At 44.5% G+C, this 17,692-nt stretch overlaps 1 protein-coding gene across 2 annotated transcripts in view; it reads left to right on the top strand.

The window, feature by feature from the left end:
* Positions 1–17,692, top strand: part of RBMS3 (RNA binding motif single stranded interacting protein 3) — a 918,866-nt gene that overhangs the window by 32,825 nt on the left and 868,349 nt on the right. The window lies entirely within an intron of this gene.

The following is a 17,692-nucleotide window of genomic DNA, read 5'->3' as shown; positions in this document are numbered from 1 at the left end:
TGTTATCCCTGAGTATCTCATTGGAGTTGCTATGGATTCACATCTGTGTAAATGAGAGCAGAATCTGGCTCATTTACTTCAATTGGACAACTGGTGTGAATAAGGGTTTGTAGGACTGAGACATTTATTAGCAGTGAAACTAACTTTCACCTGTCATCTCCATATGAACTGTCTTGAATTTGGGATTTTCAACTGACAGCATAATTAGTTGTTGCTGCAGTTGCAGAATGACTGTATATTATATATGAGCATCATCACTATAATTAATATTTGTCATTTATGTATAGTAGTGGCCACTATTTGCAGCCACTTTCCAAATATTTACGAGCCTCCCTCCTAAGAGATCATAATCTAAAGAATCAGTAGCTTACCAAATTTTAGAAACTGAACATTAAAGCCAATTAACTGTATATATTGTGACAAAGTTCCTCCTCTACCTTTGTGGGTCTTGCGCTTATTGGCGGATTTGCTCACCTTGGAGCTTCATGGCAGCCCTCAGTTTGGCCGTTTTCGTGAACCCACAGTCCAGGTCAGCTCCTCCTTTGTCTGACCAGGAGTTGGGAGGTTTGGGGGAACCTGGGCCTGCCCTCTACTCCGGGTTCCAGCCCATGGCCCTGTGGAATGCAGCTGTCCAAAGTGCCTCCTGGAACAGCTGTGCGACAGCTACAACTCCCTGGACTACTTCCCTATGGCCTCCTCCCAACACCTTCTTTATCCTCACCATAGGACCTTCCTCCTGGTGTCTGATAATGCTTGTACACCTCAGTCCTCCAACAGTATGCGTTCTCACTCTCAGCTCCTAGTGCCTCTTGCTCCCAGCTCCTTACACGCGCACCACAAACTGAAGTGAGCTCCTTTTTAAAACCCAGATGCCCTGATTAGCCTGCCTTAATTGATTCTAGCAGCTTCTTGATTGGCTGCAAGTGTTCTAATCAGCCTGTCTGTCTTAATTGTCTCCAGAAGGTTCCTGATTGTTCTCGAACCTTCCCTGTTACCTTACCCAGGGAAAAGGGACCTACTTAACCCGGGGCTAATATATCTGCCTTCTGTCGCTCTCCTGTAGCCATCCGGCCTGACCTGTCACAATGTATATTCTCTTTCTATATATACACACACATGTGTATATGGAGAATACCTGATGGCATACTTTGGTATAAATGTTGTATTGGAACGGATTAGGTATCATTTAGGATCCAATTCAGCATCCATTGAAACCAGTGGAAACACTTTCATTGACTTCAGTGGACACTGGATCAGGTGGTGAAATCAAATGGTGAATCAATATAAAGGTCATTGTACATGAGTAGTATAAAGTTCCCATTTCTAGCCCAGAAGATTGTGAGCTATCAGTCCTTAAATCTGTCACTAATCCAGGACTAAATATTGCCCATCCTGGGCATTGGGCCAGTGTGACTTTTGTGAAAATTCTACATTATGAAGCTTAGAGAAAGAAGAAACATTTTTTGTGGCAATTTTTAAAGAAACGGTTTCTATTTGAAGCTACTCGGAAGTTAGAAATGTTAGACATAGCCTCAGTCAAAATGGACTAATCGGTAGACTGCAGGTAGTCAAAGGTACATTGCCACGAGTAAAATCAATGGGAGCTGGGTCTAAATAAAAAGTGAGTAAGTACTTCAACATCTGCTCCATATAACATTACATTTAGTAATTTCCTTGGGGTAGGGACTATCTTTTTGTAATATGTGTATACAGTGCCTACTGCATTGGGGCCCTGATCCTTAATTGCGGCCTCTTGTAATCTAATGACAATTTATTATTATTGTTTAACTTTCCAGAAAACTCTGGGCAGATTCATGCTATGTATTGTTATAAATTTATTTCACATAAAAGTGTACCTTAGATTTTTGTTATCTGTGCATTATACTGCAGTATGCAGGGATTCTTGTTTGTTTGTTTTTTAGTTAAAATATTAAAAATGTAACGTGAGGCGGCATACTGTCCCCTGTCAGTTTTATTTTATTTTTGCATGAGATGATATTTCCATGAATGGACATGAGTTCTTTCCCCCCGAGACATCAGTTGACTGGCTGAAACCATCTGTTTAGATGCTTTTAGTGCCTATTTAATTGATAATCAAGACTGAGTCCTGATGTTTAGCACATTTGACTCGCCTGTTAGTAAACTGCATTCCCACACTAAACTGTGCAAGCACAGACTATACACAGAGGGTAAGTCTACACTACCCGCCGGATTGGCAGGTAGCGATCGATATATCTGGGGTCGATTTATCATGTCTAGTCTAGACATGATAAATCGATTGCCAAGCGCTCTCCCATCGACTCTGGAACTCCAGCGCCGTGAGAGGCACAAGCAGAGTTGACAGGGAGCGGCAGCAGTCGACTCACCGCCGTGAAGACTCCGCGGTAAGTCGATCTAGGTACGTCAACTTCAGCTACGCTATTCTCGTAGCTGAAGTTGCCTAACTTACATATACTCCCCCCCGCAGTGTAGATCAGGACGGAGAGAAATTCCTGAATTGTAATAAAACTGGCAATTTGTATTTTCTGCAAGTATCTATTAGTAGCCCTCTTGATTGCTAAGGGCTAGATTGTGTTGTTTAGGCAAAGCCCTGCATTGTGGGGTGGTTCAGAGCCACACTGCCTGAAGGTGAACATCAGGGGCATTCTGTCTGAAGATGCCAGACTATCTCTTGGAGCTCCCTAGCGTGCAGAGTACGTATGAAATTCTGGCCCCCTTGAAGGCAATGGAAAAACTTCTGTTGACTTCAGTGGGGCTAGGATTTCATCTTATATCCTATATCTTTAAGGGGAGCAGCATACTTCTTCCCCCAGTCTCCACATGGCCAGACAGCTCTTCTCCCTGCCTCTCTGTGTCCCTTCTGGGGAACCATACACTCTGAGATTGGCTTACAAATCATGAGATTTTACAGAGTAATGCATGTTGAATTCTTTTAGTTTGCCTTCTGTTTTTTGAGCCTTTAGGGGGTCACATTTTCAAGCTTTTCTCTGCAACCATAAGGGCTGGAAACATGTTTTTTAAAGGAAAGTTGAGATTTTCATGTAATCACAAGACTCCAAGAGCTGTCACTTTAAGGTAAACATGAAATATTGCAAGTCTAGCAATAAAATCACAAGAGTTGGCAAGACTGAGCCATTTCCTCTCCTGTAACTCTGCATTGCCCTTACACAGGTCATATGAGATGGAAAATCCTTACTTTTATATCCCCATACATCTTGTATCTCAACTATCTAAATTGTTAGAATTGGAATATTCGTTTCTACTACAAGAAACCTCCAGTCTGCAGATTTTGTCCTTTATATTTTGGGAAGTGATAAAATACTGAAACAAAAGTTTGGGGAAAAATAAGCTTTCTTTGTGTAACAAATGTCACTTGGTGACTATTATTCTATAGGAAGGCCCAGCTCCAAAATCTGAAAACCCCTGTGAGTGGTTAAGTTGGCTTTTCCCCTGCTTTGTGTTGCTTACCTTAGAATGCTAGAATGTGATCTGGCCCATATTCAGTGCAACCAATCCTGAACATGCTTATATGTATGTACGTTCACATGAGTAAAGGCATTCATGTGCATAAGTGTTTGCTGAATTGAGCCCTATTACTGTAAGCAAAATTTTAATGACTCTTTGCAGCAGATATTGGGGGTGAGGTTGAGAGTTATTTTTTTTTATAAATGCATACAGGGGCCATGGCAGGTTTTTACACTTGTAGATTAAGAGCTGCGATAAAGTAATCACACAGATTTTTCTATCCTTGCTGCTGCTATCACTGAGGTTTAGATTGCAGCTAAGGATTGCTCTCAAAAGCTTAATGTTGAAAGACAGGTATTTTCAACTGCTACAGCATCTGCACATGAATCCTCTGTTTGACACACATCAAGTTAGTGACTGCAGCAATTTTAATTACAAGGTATATTATTCAAAATATTGCATATTATCTCTTCCCACTGAAACACTATACACATAGTTTTCAGGGCCAAGGCACATTTGTGTGGGGCTGGAGACGGTTTCCACTGATCATGCCTATACTGTATCTGTTCTGTGAATAGAGAACTTTACTATCTAGCTGTCAGGCCAATAGGGACTCCCTCTCCCAGGTTTATTTCTAACATATAAAACCCTCTTATTTTAATAGTTTATGAATTAATTGCAAAATTTTGGGGGGGGGGAGGTTAAAATGTGGTGCTGTACACATTCTTAGAATGGGAGACTTTTTTGTTGCTAAAATTTGAATTTAATCTGTTCAGCAGTTTGTTTACTTGCTTTTTAGAGAGCATTCAGTTTGGGACCTTTTCCTCATTATAACGTAGTTTATTTTTTATCATTAATATTTGAGCAATCTACCTTTTAATCATGCCCTGCATGCATGCAGCAGAGGACAAAGTTTGCTCCTTTTTAGTCCATAAAAGGCTGGACCAGCAGTTCTTGCACATCTAAAACTTCTATTGAAGTGAAGGACTCAATCCTCAGGCGTAGCTCAGCAAATCTGAAGAAGAAGTAGTGGTGGCAAAAGTGGCTTTATGGTACCTTTTCACTGCCCTTGCTCTCTGAATAATCCACCCCTCCCCCGGGAGCCAGTTTGACCCATTTCATAACTGGCTGCTTTAAATTTTGTTGGCTTGTTCCATCCCTAACAGCTGCTATGCTGTCTGGGTGCTTCAGCCACGTCCCCACTTGCCCTGACACCCTTATGCCAGGGAAAGCCTCAGCTGTCTAATGCAGGATTAGACTACATATGAAATAACTCCTCTGGCTTTCCTTTTAATACATTTTCTGAATGCTAAATATCCATTACTCTACACCCACACAGCTTACTGTTTCATGGTGTTTTCTAGTAAGTATCTGTTATTTGCATAATAACTGCTCAGTGACATGTAATATTGTATTGTCAAAGATCCATGTATTAATGTTTCCATAGTTCTGATGATATGATATACTGTGTTACTGTAATTTTGGCACAGATTATGTTAAACATTTACATACAATCCAGTGACACCAAACCTTCCAGTAGTGTGCTAATGTGGAGCTTTTGTAATTTGTCATAGAATGTATGTACAAAAATGCCAAACCTCAGAGCACTTTGATACTCCTCAAATTGTTTGAGAAAGGAGAAGCAGAAATTCATTCATAAATTTTTCTCATTTACTTTTAGGTTTATTTATTTTAAAATTGTTTAAGCCTGGCTTATATACTGTCTTTAAGCAATGCAAGTCTTCAAGGGCTGACATGCCTGCCTTAACTCTCTTTATTTTTTTTTGTTATTTATTGAATGGCTTTGTATAAAGATTAACTGACTTTACTCACTGTTTACTGTTATTTCCTTGGCTTTTAAACTAGGACTCTAAGCACTTTGATAAAGTGATTGAAAGGTTGTCTGGTTTCATTGTTGCTCCTTTCAGAATCTCTTGTATCCTCTAGTGAAACATTATCTTGTACTTTGTTATAGTAATAGTCCTCAGTGATTCTCAACAGGTACACTTTTGTCTTATATTCTAAGAATACAATTAGGGGAGACTGTTTGTTCTGTTTCACTAGCACATCATTGTCACAAAAGCAACCCTAAATCAAGAGAATGCCTGTCACTACATGGATATCAATAGATCTCACTCCTCCTCGTGCCTGAGAAAAAAATGGGGTAGGGGAAGAAAGTAAAAGAAGAATGTCCTCCCCCTGCCATTATATGTGACAACTGGGAGACTATTCTCATCTTTCTGAAACATAGCAAACAGCATCATATGGCTTGGCAAACTGACTGTTGTTCTTGCACATACACATATAGTAGCTGACTATCCATAGGAAGCACCTCAGATCCAAGCTTGAGCCTATAAAATTCTCCTAAAAATATGTACTTAATTTAATGATTTTATATTAGCACATCATGTTTATCTGATTTGTGTAGGTAGAACCAATGAATCAGTACTTTCAGTTTACAGATAAAACCCTTGGCTTCCAGGAAAATATTTCATCATACAGCCTGCTCTTTAATGCTGACCACTTCTTGACAATGTTCTGACTTCCATGGAAGTTTGATACATAACTGCATGCTGAATCTATAGATCATGCCATTTCTGCCAGATCACATTTTTTCAGTTATTTGTATTGGGGAGAAAATATTTTATTAGGGCTAGATTGGTGAGAATTTATATTGTGAGTAAGGGTTACACAATCTAGTCCTTAGTATCTGGGCCTTTTTGTTTTCACCTCTGTAGAGATGTGGTGAAGTTTCCAAAAGTGCCCATGTGACTTAGGAGTCTGAACCCAATTTTCCAAAGAGAGGTAGGCACTTAGAAGACTCAGGGCAAGTTTACAATACAGCGCTACATTGGAGCAGCTGCGCCTATACAGCTGTGCTGCTATACTGCATCTGGTGAAGACGTGCTGTGCTGATGGGAGAAATGTAAACTATGTCGGTGGGAGAGTGTCTGCCACTGACAGTGTGGGTGTGGACAGTGCAAAAATTTTGTAGCTCAGGAGGGGGGCTTTTTCACAACCCTGGGTGACATAAGTTAGATTGACGTACCCGGTAGTGTAGACCTGCCCTAAGTCTCATTGAAAGTAAATGGGGCATAGGATCTGAAGATCTGTCTACACTGCAGCTGGGAGTACGCCTCCCATGCCAAGAAGGTAGACTCACGCTAGCAGAGCTTGAGTGAGCACACTAAAAATAGTAGTATGGACATTGAGGTTTGGGCTGCAACTTGGGCTCTCAAGTCCATCTGACTCCCTTGAGATCCTGAGCTGCTATGGCAGGGGCAGGCAAACTTTTTGGCCTGAGGGCCACATCGGGTTTCAGAAATTGTATGGAGGGCCGGTTAGGGGAGTCTGTGCCAGGCTGTGCCCCCGTCCCGCCCTTGCTTCTCACTCCCGATGGCCCCCCCTGGGACTTCTGCCCCATCCAACCCCTCCTGTTCCCTGATGGCCCCCCCAGGACCCCTGCCGCCCCGCTCCCTGTCCCCTGACTGCCCTCGGAACCCCTGCCCCTGACTGTCCCCCACTGCCCCATCCGACCCCCGCTCCTTCCTGACTACCCCCCTGGGGACCTCTGCCCCCATTCAACCCCCCCCCGTTCCCCGCCATCTGACTGCCCTGACCCCATCCAGACCTCCGCCCCCGACCACCACCCCAAACTCCCCTGCCCTCTATCTAACCCACCTTGTTACCTGCCCCCTTACCACTCAGCACAGAGCACCGGTGGCTGGTGATGCTAAAGTGGCGCTGCCCAGAGTGTTGCGCCGGTGTAGTGTAATAAATTGCTTTCTGTAACTGCTACCAGTAGCACATACCTACGCGGAGCAGTTTAATACACTGTACCGGCAGCATTGTGGGCTGAGGCTGCAGGGGAGGGGGAACAGCGGGGGAGGGGCTGCGGGTGAGCCTCCCGGGCTAGGAGCTGAGGGGCTGGGCAGGAGGGTCCCGCGGGCCGGATGTGGCCCGCGGTCCATAGTTTTCCCACCTCTGTGCTATGGCCACACTGTTATTTTTAGCCTGCTAGCTTAAGCCATGCTTGTGAGAGTCTGTCTACTCAGGCTGGGAGACATGCTTTCAGCTGCAGTGTAAACTTATCCGTAAGTGCTGACGTCACTTTTGATAATGGGACTTCAGCTCCTCAGTCATATAGGCACCTTTGAAAATGTTACTCCTAGGCTTCAAGTTTGGCTTAGGATCCAAGTGAAATGAGGTCAGTGATTTATTGAAATGAGCTAGTAGACATTTGCCCACATTAGCAAATCACTATGCTGTTAGTAGTCTGGGCTGAAGAGAGACTAGAATAATAGTGTTGTTTAATATTTAGTACATTGGAGCACCTGTATGGAGAAGCTTGCCCTTTTTGTGCTTTGATCTAACCAGGGGTGTTAGGCCTTCAGCTTGAGGAGTAAGAAAGTAAATTATAATTAAGAGATAGAGAGGGAAAAGAAACAGTATATTCTTTATATATTTCGTAACGTTTTTGTACTAGCATTTTCAGTTAGGTTGTTAATGATTTACAATATTTTTATATGGCTTCGATCTGTAGTGTTGTGTTCATCACTTCAAAGGGTCATAGAAAAGTGTAGTATTTGCTATATTTATGAGAGTTCTAAATAATATATTTCTCATAATAGCTATCCACGGACCACATAGATTGACAGCGTTACAGCAATTTACACAACAGCTACTGCAAAGTAAAGAGTGTGCTCATGGGCCTCAGTCCTGACCTGGAGGGACTAACTGAAGGGGCAAAAGGATAGTTTCCTCCTCTGTGCCCATCAGCCTTTAGTATCTCCACTGTGATTGCTAGTTTAATGGGTATTTATGATGAAAATAAAAGTTTCTGTACATCTGAGGTAAATGTAGCAAACAGCTCTTTTGAAAGTGACTATGAAAATTAAAATGGTATATGTGCTCATTTTTCTATGATCTCACTTGCAAATTTCCTATTGACTTTAGTGGAAGGCTGATAGGTTATCAGGGGGTAGGAGGTTGTATAGAGATGCAGAGACTCACCTGCCAGTCAGATCAGCTGGTTCCTATTACCTCTAACCCAAGTATAAAAAGATTTGAGGAGCTCTCTGGGGTAAAAGGAGTTTTTGTGGTGAAACAGAAAAGGGGGAAAAAACACTAAACAAACAACACAAAATCCTACTACAAAGAACACCACAAGCATTTTAAAAAAATGCACGAAGCTCAGGAAAACACTTATGTTTATGTTTCTTATTTAACAATAAAGGCAAGGAGGTATGTTTGGACCGTATCCAGGATAGGACTGTAAGATCCCTAATAATAATGATGATGTCAGTTGTTGTCAAGGCTAATTCCCCACTCTGGCACTTCGAGTACAGAAGGTGGGGGCCCGCAAGGATTCTAAAAATTAATATTGGCCACTCCAGGCTTGTATTAAACCCCAAGATTACAGCTTTTCTCTGACCTTGGATTGGTAGATGCTGCCACCACCCAAGTGCAGAATCCCTTTGAGAGCCCAGGAAGACGCACTTGGGCAATTCCTTCCTGTGGGGTACCCTCCAGCCCTTTTACCCCCATTCGGGGCAAGAGCTGAGAAAGAAAAAAAAAAAAGGAAATCAGCTGTTGCCACCAGCTAAATTAAACAACGTGCACAAACCTCTTAAGATACAAAAATCCAATTCTGTTCTAAGAAAAAGGTAAATTTTATTAATAAAAAAAAGAAAGAAAATACATGTGGGAACTCAGGCTATTGCTAGATTTTAAAGGAGCCACTACAAGAAGTAAGCACCAAGAATAGCTTTCTTGAGGTCTAGCTTAAAGGTTACAAGCAAAACGAAAGCACCCAGGGTTAGCACAGAGGAATCCACAAGCCATAATGAAATAAAAGGGATAAACCTAATTGCGTCTTCCTAGACATATCCTGATCTACTTACATATCTGGGGTTTTAAATGAGTAGTTTCTAGGTATGATAGTGACGATTTTTCAGACCTAGCCAAAGCGTCTTACAGCATAGTGCTGCCCTGTCTGCCTCTCCCCGGGAGAACGACAATAGACCAAAGAGGAGTCTTTTTTCAATTTTAAAAAGTTCTAGCCTTCCTATTGGCTCTTTTGGCCAGGCAATTCCTTTTACCTATGCATAGCAGTGAGACTTTTTAACCCTTTACATAGCAATTAAAGAACATTTAGCTACTAAGAGGGATTTTATAGCTACTGGCTGGCTAGGTGTCCATAAAAGGGAGCTATCCCCCATCTTCATTTATCAAAGTTGTATTTACTGAAACCAAGTTACTGTAAAACATGGTCAATTTGTGTTCTGAATTTAACAATTATGAAGTGTTAGAAGTAGTAGGCCAAGTTTTCTACTAGCATAAATTGGTGCAGCTTGAGGGAGAATGGAGAACTGCTACCTTGTGTCTAATTTTTCCAGGTAACTGATTTTTGTTTTCCTATGGAATTCCGAACTTGAAATTGATTTCATTTATTGGCTTTAGGTTCAGGTTAAACATTGACACACATGCCAGTGTCTCACTGAGTCTGCTGGTCTGATTACCTTGAATCCTTGTTGTATGTGACCCCTTCATGTCCCCATGTCTGAATGTTTGTGCTTGTTTTAACTAGGCATGGATGAACTGGTTTGAATGAAAATTGAACTGGTCCAAATACTGGTTCCAAATGGAAGCTTTTAAGAAATTTGGAAAAAGTTTTGTTTAGTCAACCTTTTTCCTCAGGATTTTTCATTTTTATACCTCTATGCTTTCTGATTCCAGTTTTGAGAATAATGCCTACAGTCAGTTTCCTTTCCAACTACTTTAAGAGAAGTTGTATACTGTGTGTGCCTTAAAACATTACTGATCTGATCAGACTAAAATGCCATCAGGAGCACATGTGTCTCTAGCTTACTGCAAAATGCATTTTAATAAGGTGTTCAGTTTTACATTACCAGAGCCTTCTCTTTGAGACAAAGACTAATATGTCTTTCCAATAGTAATGTTTCACTGGACTTTTGTAACTAGAAAAACACTTTGATGAAAGGAGCTATATTACAGTTATCTCATACTCTAAGCATGTTACATATTTCTAATACTTTACCTCTCAAGTAGCGAAGTAATGTTTGTATTTATGCAGTGCTAACTGCTCATGTTTTAAAGTTTATTTGTACAATGTATTAGCTTAACAAGACCCATCTAAGGCCCAGATCCTGCAAACACTTATGAATGTGCATAACTCTCTAGGCACATGAAGTCCCAATCGCAGTCAGTAGGTCTATTCATGTGCTAGGACTTTGCAGAATCAGGCCATAACGTGCTAGCAAACTGTTTCATTTTTCTTTAAACAGCAGCAAAAGAAAAATGGAGCTCAGTTTTCGTTCTGAAATTCCCTACTAGAAAATTATTGAAATACTCCTAGCTAGTTTGACTCCACTCCCTTTTTTAAAAAAAGGATAAGCATTATAATTAAGGATCTGATTCTGTCACAGAGGTCATGGATTCCGTGACTTCAACAGACGTCCATGACATCTTTGTCTTCAGCCCACTGCAGCAGGAACAACAGCAGGGCCGGGTCAGCAGATACCACAAGAGCAGTGGCCCGGGGCCATCATGTCAGCCCCCATCACTGAGGGCCCATCAGTGGCCCAGGACTGGGTGAGCCTCCAGGGCCTCCGGAGCAGAAGATGCTGGGACCAGAGCAGGGGCAATGGCTGTTGGAGCTGGAGCAAGAGCAACCCCTGGAGGGAATGGCCGGGGCTGGGTCAATGCCACAGAAGGAACAGTAGGGCTGGAGCAACGGTTGATGTCCCTGTGTTACGCCCCTAGGTTGCCAACTTTCTGATTGCAGAAAACCGAACAGCCTTGCCCCAGCCCTGCTCCTTCCCTTCCACGAAGCCCCCACCCCTGCCCCTCCCCTTCTCCAGTCCCACCCCCACTCACTCCATCCCCCGTCCCTCTGTCACTTGCTCTCCCCCACTCTCACTCATTTTCACCAGGCTGGGGCAGGGGTTTGGGGTGCGGGAGGGGGTGAGAGCTCCAGTTAGGGGTGCGGACTCTGGTGTGGGGCTGGGTATGAGGGGTTTGGAGTGTCGGAGGGGGCTCAGGGCTGGGGCAGGGGATTGGGGTGCAGGAGAGGGTGTGGGGTGCAGGCTCTGGGAGGGAGTTTGGGTGCAGGAGGGGGCTCAGTGCTGGGGTGGGGGGTTGAAGCGTGTGCGGGGGTGGGGGGTGTTACGGGCTGCAGGCAGCACTTACTTCGGGTGGCTCCAGGAAGCGGCAACATGTCCCCTCTCTGGCTTCTAGGCACAGGGACAGCTAGGTGGCTCAACTCTACACGCTGACGTTGCCCTCAGGTACCGCCCCCACAGCTCCCATTGGCTGTGGTTCCCGGCCAATGGGAGCTGCAGAGCCAGTGCTCGGGGCGGGGGCAGCGTGTGGAGCCTCCTTGACTGCCCCTGTTCCTAGGAGCTGGAGATGGGAAATCCCACCACTTTTGGGAGCTGCACAGAGTCAGGGTAGGCAGGGGAGCCTGTCTTAGCCCCACTGTGCTGCCGTCCGGATTTTTAACCACCCAGTCTGTGGTCCTGACTGGAGCCATCAGGGTCCCTTTTTGACTGGCGTTCTGGTTGAGAACCGGATGCCTGGCAATCCTACCTCCCATCCTAGGTATTTTTAGTAAAAGTCACGGACAGGTTGCTGGCATCTGTGAATTTTTGTTTATTGCCCACAACCTGTCCGTGACTTTTACTAAAAGTACCTGTGATAAAATCTTAACCTTAATTATAATAGACTCACTTACTACTTACATTTACCCTGCTTGGAAGTATATACACAATCTCCTGGAAAGACACTACTTTGAAACAGTATAACTAGAACCTGGCTGGCGTTCAGTGAAATCATAGACTCCTATACATTTTGGTGAGAAGGGATCTCACGTTATCCTCTGTGCTGTTTCCTTCAGTGTTAACTAATCTCCCTTCTCTTCCATGGATGATGCCTCACTGATATCTCTGAAGAGCTGTTTGAATTGCTGAAGTGCCATGATTCTTACACTGGATTTCAGGAAAATCCTCCTCATTTGTCTTTAGTTTAAGTCCATTAAGATCTTCTTGTAATATTTTGTATAAGTTTTCCTCTTTCTGATACTTATTCCATTACTTGTACAGAACTACCACATTTCCCATGCTGTTGTGGTAAGCATGCAAGAACTCCTTACAAGCTCAAGCAAGACTGACTATGAACAGCTTCCCAAATGAGCAGTCACACATGTGGTTACTTAACCAGGATAAGTTGATTAATAGATACAGTTGGAAATAAACCAGAAGAAATTGAGACAGGACTAGAAGCCATCTTGGAAGTGCCTGCTTATTTCTCTCAGTAGCCATAAAGGCCCAAACTTACTGGAATTAATCTTAAATTGTTGGAATTCAGTATTCAAATATGAATGTGGCTGAGCAGAATGAGCTAACATTGCGGTGGTGGTTTGCACTGTGAGGCATCACATAAGTGATTCTCACCACCATGAGCCAACGCTTGTTCTATATAAAGGTACTCCAATACCTGTACAGCCAGGCTGAAGAGTTAATGCAGCACTGACCCATGCACCATGGGCCACAGAACTCTACTATCTAACCTATGTTATGAAGCAACATTTCGGTGGGGAAAGGAGGAGAATGAGAATCAAGAAGATCTCTTCTTTCAGGTAATAATTAAGACACCATAGGTATAACAATTTTATTTTTCTTTGTGAGGAATTTAATTAACATGAAGTACTGCATAGCAGTTGTAGTGTGGATCTGAATCAAGTGCATTCTCCCTGAAAATAGAAGGGATCTGGTAACTCACAGCATTGCAGTAGATGTGGAATATCTTTTTCCAATAAGTCAAATTATTGTATGCTATGAAATGGAAAACTCATGAAATGTGGGCGCAGTCTAGAGTTCCAACTTGAGCAGTTCTGATGTAGCAACAGCAGAGCTTGAAACTAGTTAATCTTGCTCACTTTTTTAAGTCCATGAAGAAATCCATTGATTTGGGAGGCAGTGTGTCTTAGTGGACTGTGCACTAGACTGGGTTTCAGGAGACCTGTGTTCTACCTCATGGCTGTGCCAGGGGGCCATTGGGTAACCTCGGGCAGATCACTTCCCCTCTGTGTGCCTTAGTCTCCCCATCTGTAAAGTAGGGGGAATGATACTTACATGCTTTGTACAGAACTTTGAGATCTGCAAATGAAAAGTGCTACATATTGTGACAAAGTTCCTGCTCTACCTTGGTGGATCTTGTGCTTATTGATGGAGTTGCTCGCCTTGGAGCTTCACGGCAGCCCTCAGCTTGGCCGTTTTTCTGAATTCACAGTCCAGGTCAACTCCTGCTGTGTCTGACCAGGAGTTGGGGGGAACCCAGGCCCGCCCTCTACTCCGGGTTCCAGCCCAGGGCCCTGTGGAATGTAGCTGTCTAGAGTGCCTCCTGGAACGGCTGTGCGACAGCTACAACTCCCTGGGCTACTTCCCCATGGTCTCCTCCCAACACCTTCTTTATCCTCACCATAGGACCTTCCTCCTGGTGTCTGATAATGCTTGTACACCTCAGTCCTCCAACAGTCCGCGGTCTCAGCTCCTAGTACCTCTTGCTCCCAACTCCTCACACACACACCACAAACTGAAGTGAGCTCCTTTTTAAAACCCAGATGCCCTGATTAGCCTGCCTTAATTGATTCTAGCAGCTTCTTGATTGGCTGCAGGTGTTCTAATCAGCCTGTCTTAATTGTCTCCAGAAGGTTCCTGATTGTTCTCGAACCTTCCCTGTTACCTTACCCAGGGAAGAGGGACTTACCTAGCCTGGGGCTAATATATCTGCCTTCTGTTACTCTCCTATAGCCATCTGGCCTGACCCTGTCACAATATTTAAATAAAAACTGGTTAGTACATGCATTTGTGGGAAGAAGTGGCACTCTTTGGGGTACTGGAGAAGTGCAGGTTCAGCTTTGTGTCTTGGTGTGCAACCCAGGTGTGGATTTACTGCAGAGGACAATGTAATACAATTATTCATTTTAGACTGAGTGCAGGGATGTTGTACAGTAATCATGCCCATAGTTATTTCTCAATCATGCAAAAATCCCCATTCTCTTATTAACCATTCAGAATGTAGGGATTTGCATGAAAGCTGCACAATTATCTCATAATAAGCAGTATGCAACAGCTCTTCTTGCTTCTCTTTCCACCCTCCATCCCCTGCGCTAGTTTGAGTAACAACCCCATGAACGCTGAGGAGTCATAGGGAAGGATTCATATATATATGCACACCTAATTCAGCTTTTAAATAATTTTGATGGGGAGACAGTTATTGCAGGAGGACTTTTAAACTTAATGGTGGTGTCTTAAAAACAAAAAGTACCTCCTGGTGCTTGTGATGGCATGTGCTCCCCACGCCAGACCTGATACTTAATGAGAGCCTGAGAGGCCAATTAAGTTACCTGGTGTCAGAGTTAACTGAGAGTGAAACCCAGCGGGGAAGGGCTGGGCCAACACTATGAAGCCAAGGGTCTGAAAGCAGAAGGGAGTTGTAGGGGGAGGAGTGAGATGGTTAAGTGCCATAAGGCAGTCTAAGTGTCAGGATTCTGCCTTGGAGTAAGGATTCTAGTTAGAAGATAGGAGGGGGGTGAAGTAGCTATGGGGAGTAGAGTAGGCTTCCATGGTAAACCAGCAGTAGCTATGAGAAGATAGAGAGCCTGGGTAGGCAGGCGCCCAGGGAAACCATAACATGGACTGAGCAGATGTGATTGCTGGATTTAGGGTCCCTGAGCTGGAACCCGGTGTCGTGGGCTGGCCTGTACGCCCTTGCAAGTTACTGGTGTAGTGGTATGGAGCTTGAGGAGGAGCTCAACGTAGTCTGGAAACAGCATTTGGACAGTTGTCCTGTTGAACTTCGTAACCCCAGAAGAGTAGGCAAACTGGTAACCTGGCTGTGGGGGTTAAGTTAACAGAAGAAAGCCTCTTGTAGAGTGAGCAATGAGTAGAAAGGGGTCACACAAGACACAGCAAGAACTACATTTCCTGATGTAGAGACAAGGAGGTATGCTAATGGTGAGTGTCTACTCCATTATATTGCTTTATTAAACAGTGACCTATTAAGCCCTCATCCTAGGTCAGAAAGTAATCCTTCCTAAGCAGTAGGGGGCCTGGGAGACCTAGGAGAAGAGCAATTAAAGGGATAGAAGAAGGCGAGCACATTTCAGTAATAATGAGGTTGCTGCCTGTCAACTCAGTATGCTGACTGTTTCATGCAAACTACCTGAAAAGATAGCTATCAAAGTTGCAAAGCCTGCTAAAGTTAGGAAATTCCAGAATTAAGTCACCTAACCAACCTTGACTCCGCTCCCTTGTGCGTTGAACATATAAAGTGCTATATAATGCTGGATATTTAGAAAAACAAAGTCCTAGGTGCTTCAGATTAGGCACTTTTACCCCTAATCTCTGTGCTTCCGTTCCCATCTGTAAAATGGAGATAATACTGCCCCTTCACCTGACAAGGATGTTGCAAAAATAATTTCATTAATGTTTGTGTACTCAGATGCTTTAGTGATTAGTTTCATAAAAAAGTCCATGAGGAAATCAGTAATTGTGTCTTTAGGGCAGGGTTCAAACAGTCTGAAGTAAATAAGGCCCCACATTGACTAATGATGGTAAAACAAAAGACTGCTCATTAGGTGAGCACCATTCAACATGTGTGATGAATGAGGGAAGGATCCTGTGGGAAAAATAGTATGTGGTCATGTACTTATGATACGGTCTTAAATGTATACACACAGGGAGCCGAATGAAAGTTGCACAGGCATTCTGCTGTTTCCTGTCTTAATGCTCTTTTTAAAATAATTCTTGGTGGGATCACTGAGAGCACAGGAAAGGCAAGCTCTCTGCCCAGAGCTGCAATTAAGGTGGAAGTCCTGCTCAGCCTCAAGGTGGAGCATGCCCAATCCGGGTGGAATCTTTAGGGAATTTAGTTGCTAAAATCAAAGTCTCTACTCAGCATGTGTGAACTGATCTCCCTCCCCCATTGGCCAATTTTTTTTTGCAAAGACAGTAAAAGGCAATTTCCTGACACATAGCTGACCCACACCTCAGTAGGGTTACCAGATTTGAACATTCAAAAAAGAAGACACTCCACATTGGGGTGCTGACAGCCCTGCCCACAGTCCACCCACACGCCTCCCCCCCACTCTGCCCCAGGTCCCACCCCCTTCCTACTCAGCCCCGCCACCGTACCCCTCCTCACCCCCTGGCCCGCCGCTGGCTTGCTGCGTCCCTCCTCAGTCCCCCACCTGCCACTCACCTCCTCATTCCCATGCCAGAAACCCCCAGGGCCGCCCCGAGAACCCCTACCTGCTGCTGACTCGCCACCCGCCGCCTCACCCTCCCCACCTGCCCGCTGCTGGCTCGGTCGCCTCTTCACCCGCCCTGCCCACCACTTGCCTCCTCGCCCACCTGCCAGCCACTGGCTCCCTCGCCTCTTCACCACCACCACCTGCTCGCCTACTCACCCCTCCTGCCGCAGGTCCCTCGGCTCCAAGGATCAGGGGCAGCCGAGGGGTTTCCATGTGCTGCGCCCGCCACAAGCGTGAGCTCCGTGGCTTTCAGTGGCTGGGAAAAGCGCCAATGGGAGCTGCTGGAGCCACGGAGCGGGGCTTGCAGGCACCGGCAGCATGTAGAGAGCAGTCTGCATCTCCCTGACCCGACCTGAGTCAGAGGGACCTGCCGGGGGACGAGGTGGGGAGTCCCGGCTGCGCTTACCTGGAGCGGCTCCCGGGAAGTATCCGACAGGTCCATCTGGCTCCTAGGGTAGGGTTGGGTCAGGTCACGGGGTGGGGGTGGAGGGATCTCTGCGCGCTGCAGGTGCCTGCAAGCCCCGCTCCGTGGTCCGGCAGCTCCCATCTAGGGTTACCATGTGTCCCTATTTTCCCGGATGTTTTTAGATATTTAAAAATTCCTCCTGGACAGCGATTTAAGAACTAAAAAGCTGGACATATCTGGGAAAATATGGACGTATGGTAACCCTACACCCCCACCAAATTTCAAGCCTCTGCTCTAAAGCATGGGGATGCTACAGCTTTTAAAATAAAAGGTTTCCAGAATTTCACATGGACAAAACAAGGTGTTTTTTCCCTAGTCTCGTTCTTGGGAATGGTAAACTGTTTTAGCTGAAATTTTCCAAAACAATTCTGCCTGAGGCAGACTGAGGCAGCTTGAATGGTTAATATTTGGTGAAGTCATGAAAG

This window comes from Lepidochelys kempii, chromosome 2 (genome assembly GCF_965140285.1).
Source record: "Lepidochelys kempii isolate rLepKem1 chromosome 2, rLepKem1.hap1, whole genome shotgun sequence".
NCBI classification, from domain to species: Eukaryota; Metazoa; Chordata; order Testudines; family Cheloniidae; genus Lepidochelys; species Lepidochelys kempii.
This window is presented reverse-complemented; position numbering and strand designations above follow the sequence as displayed.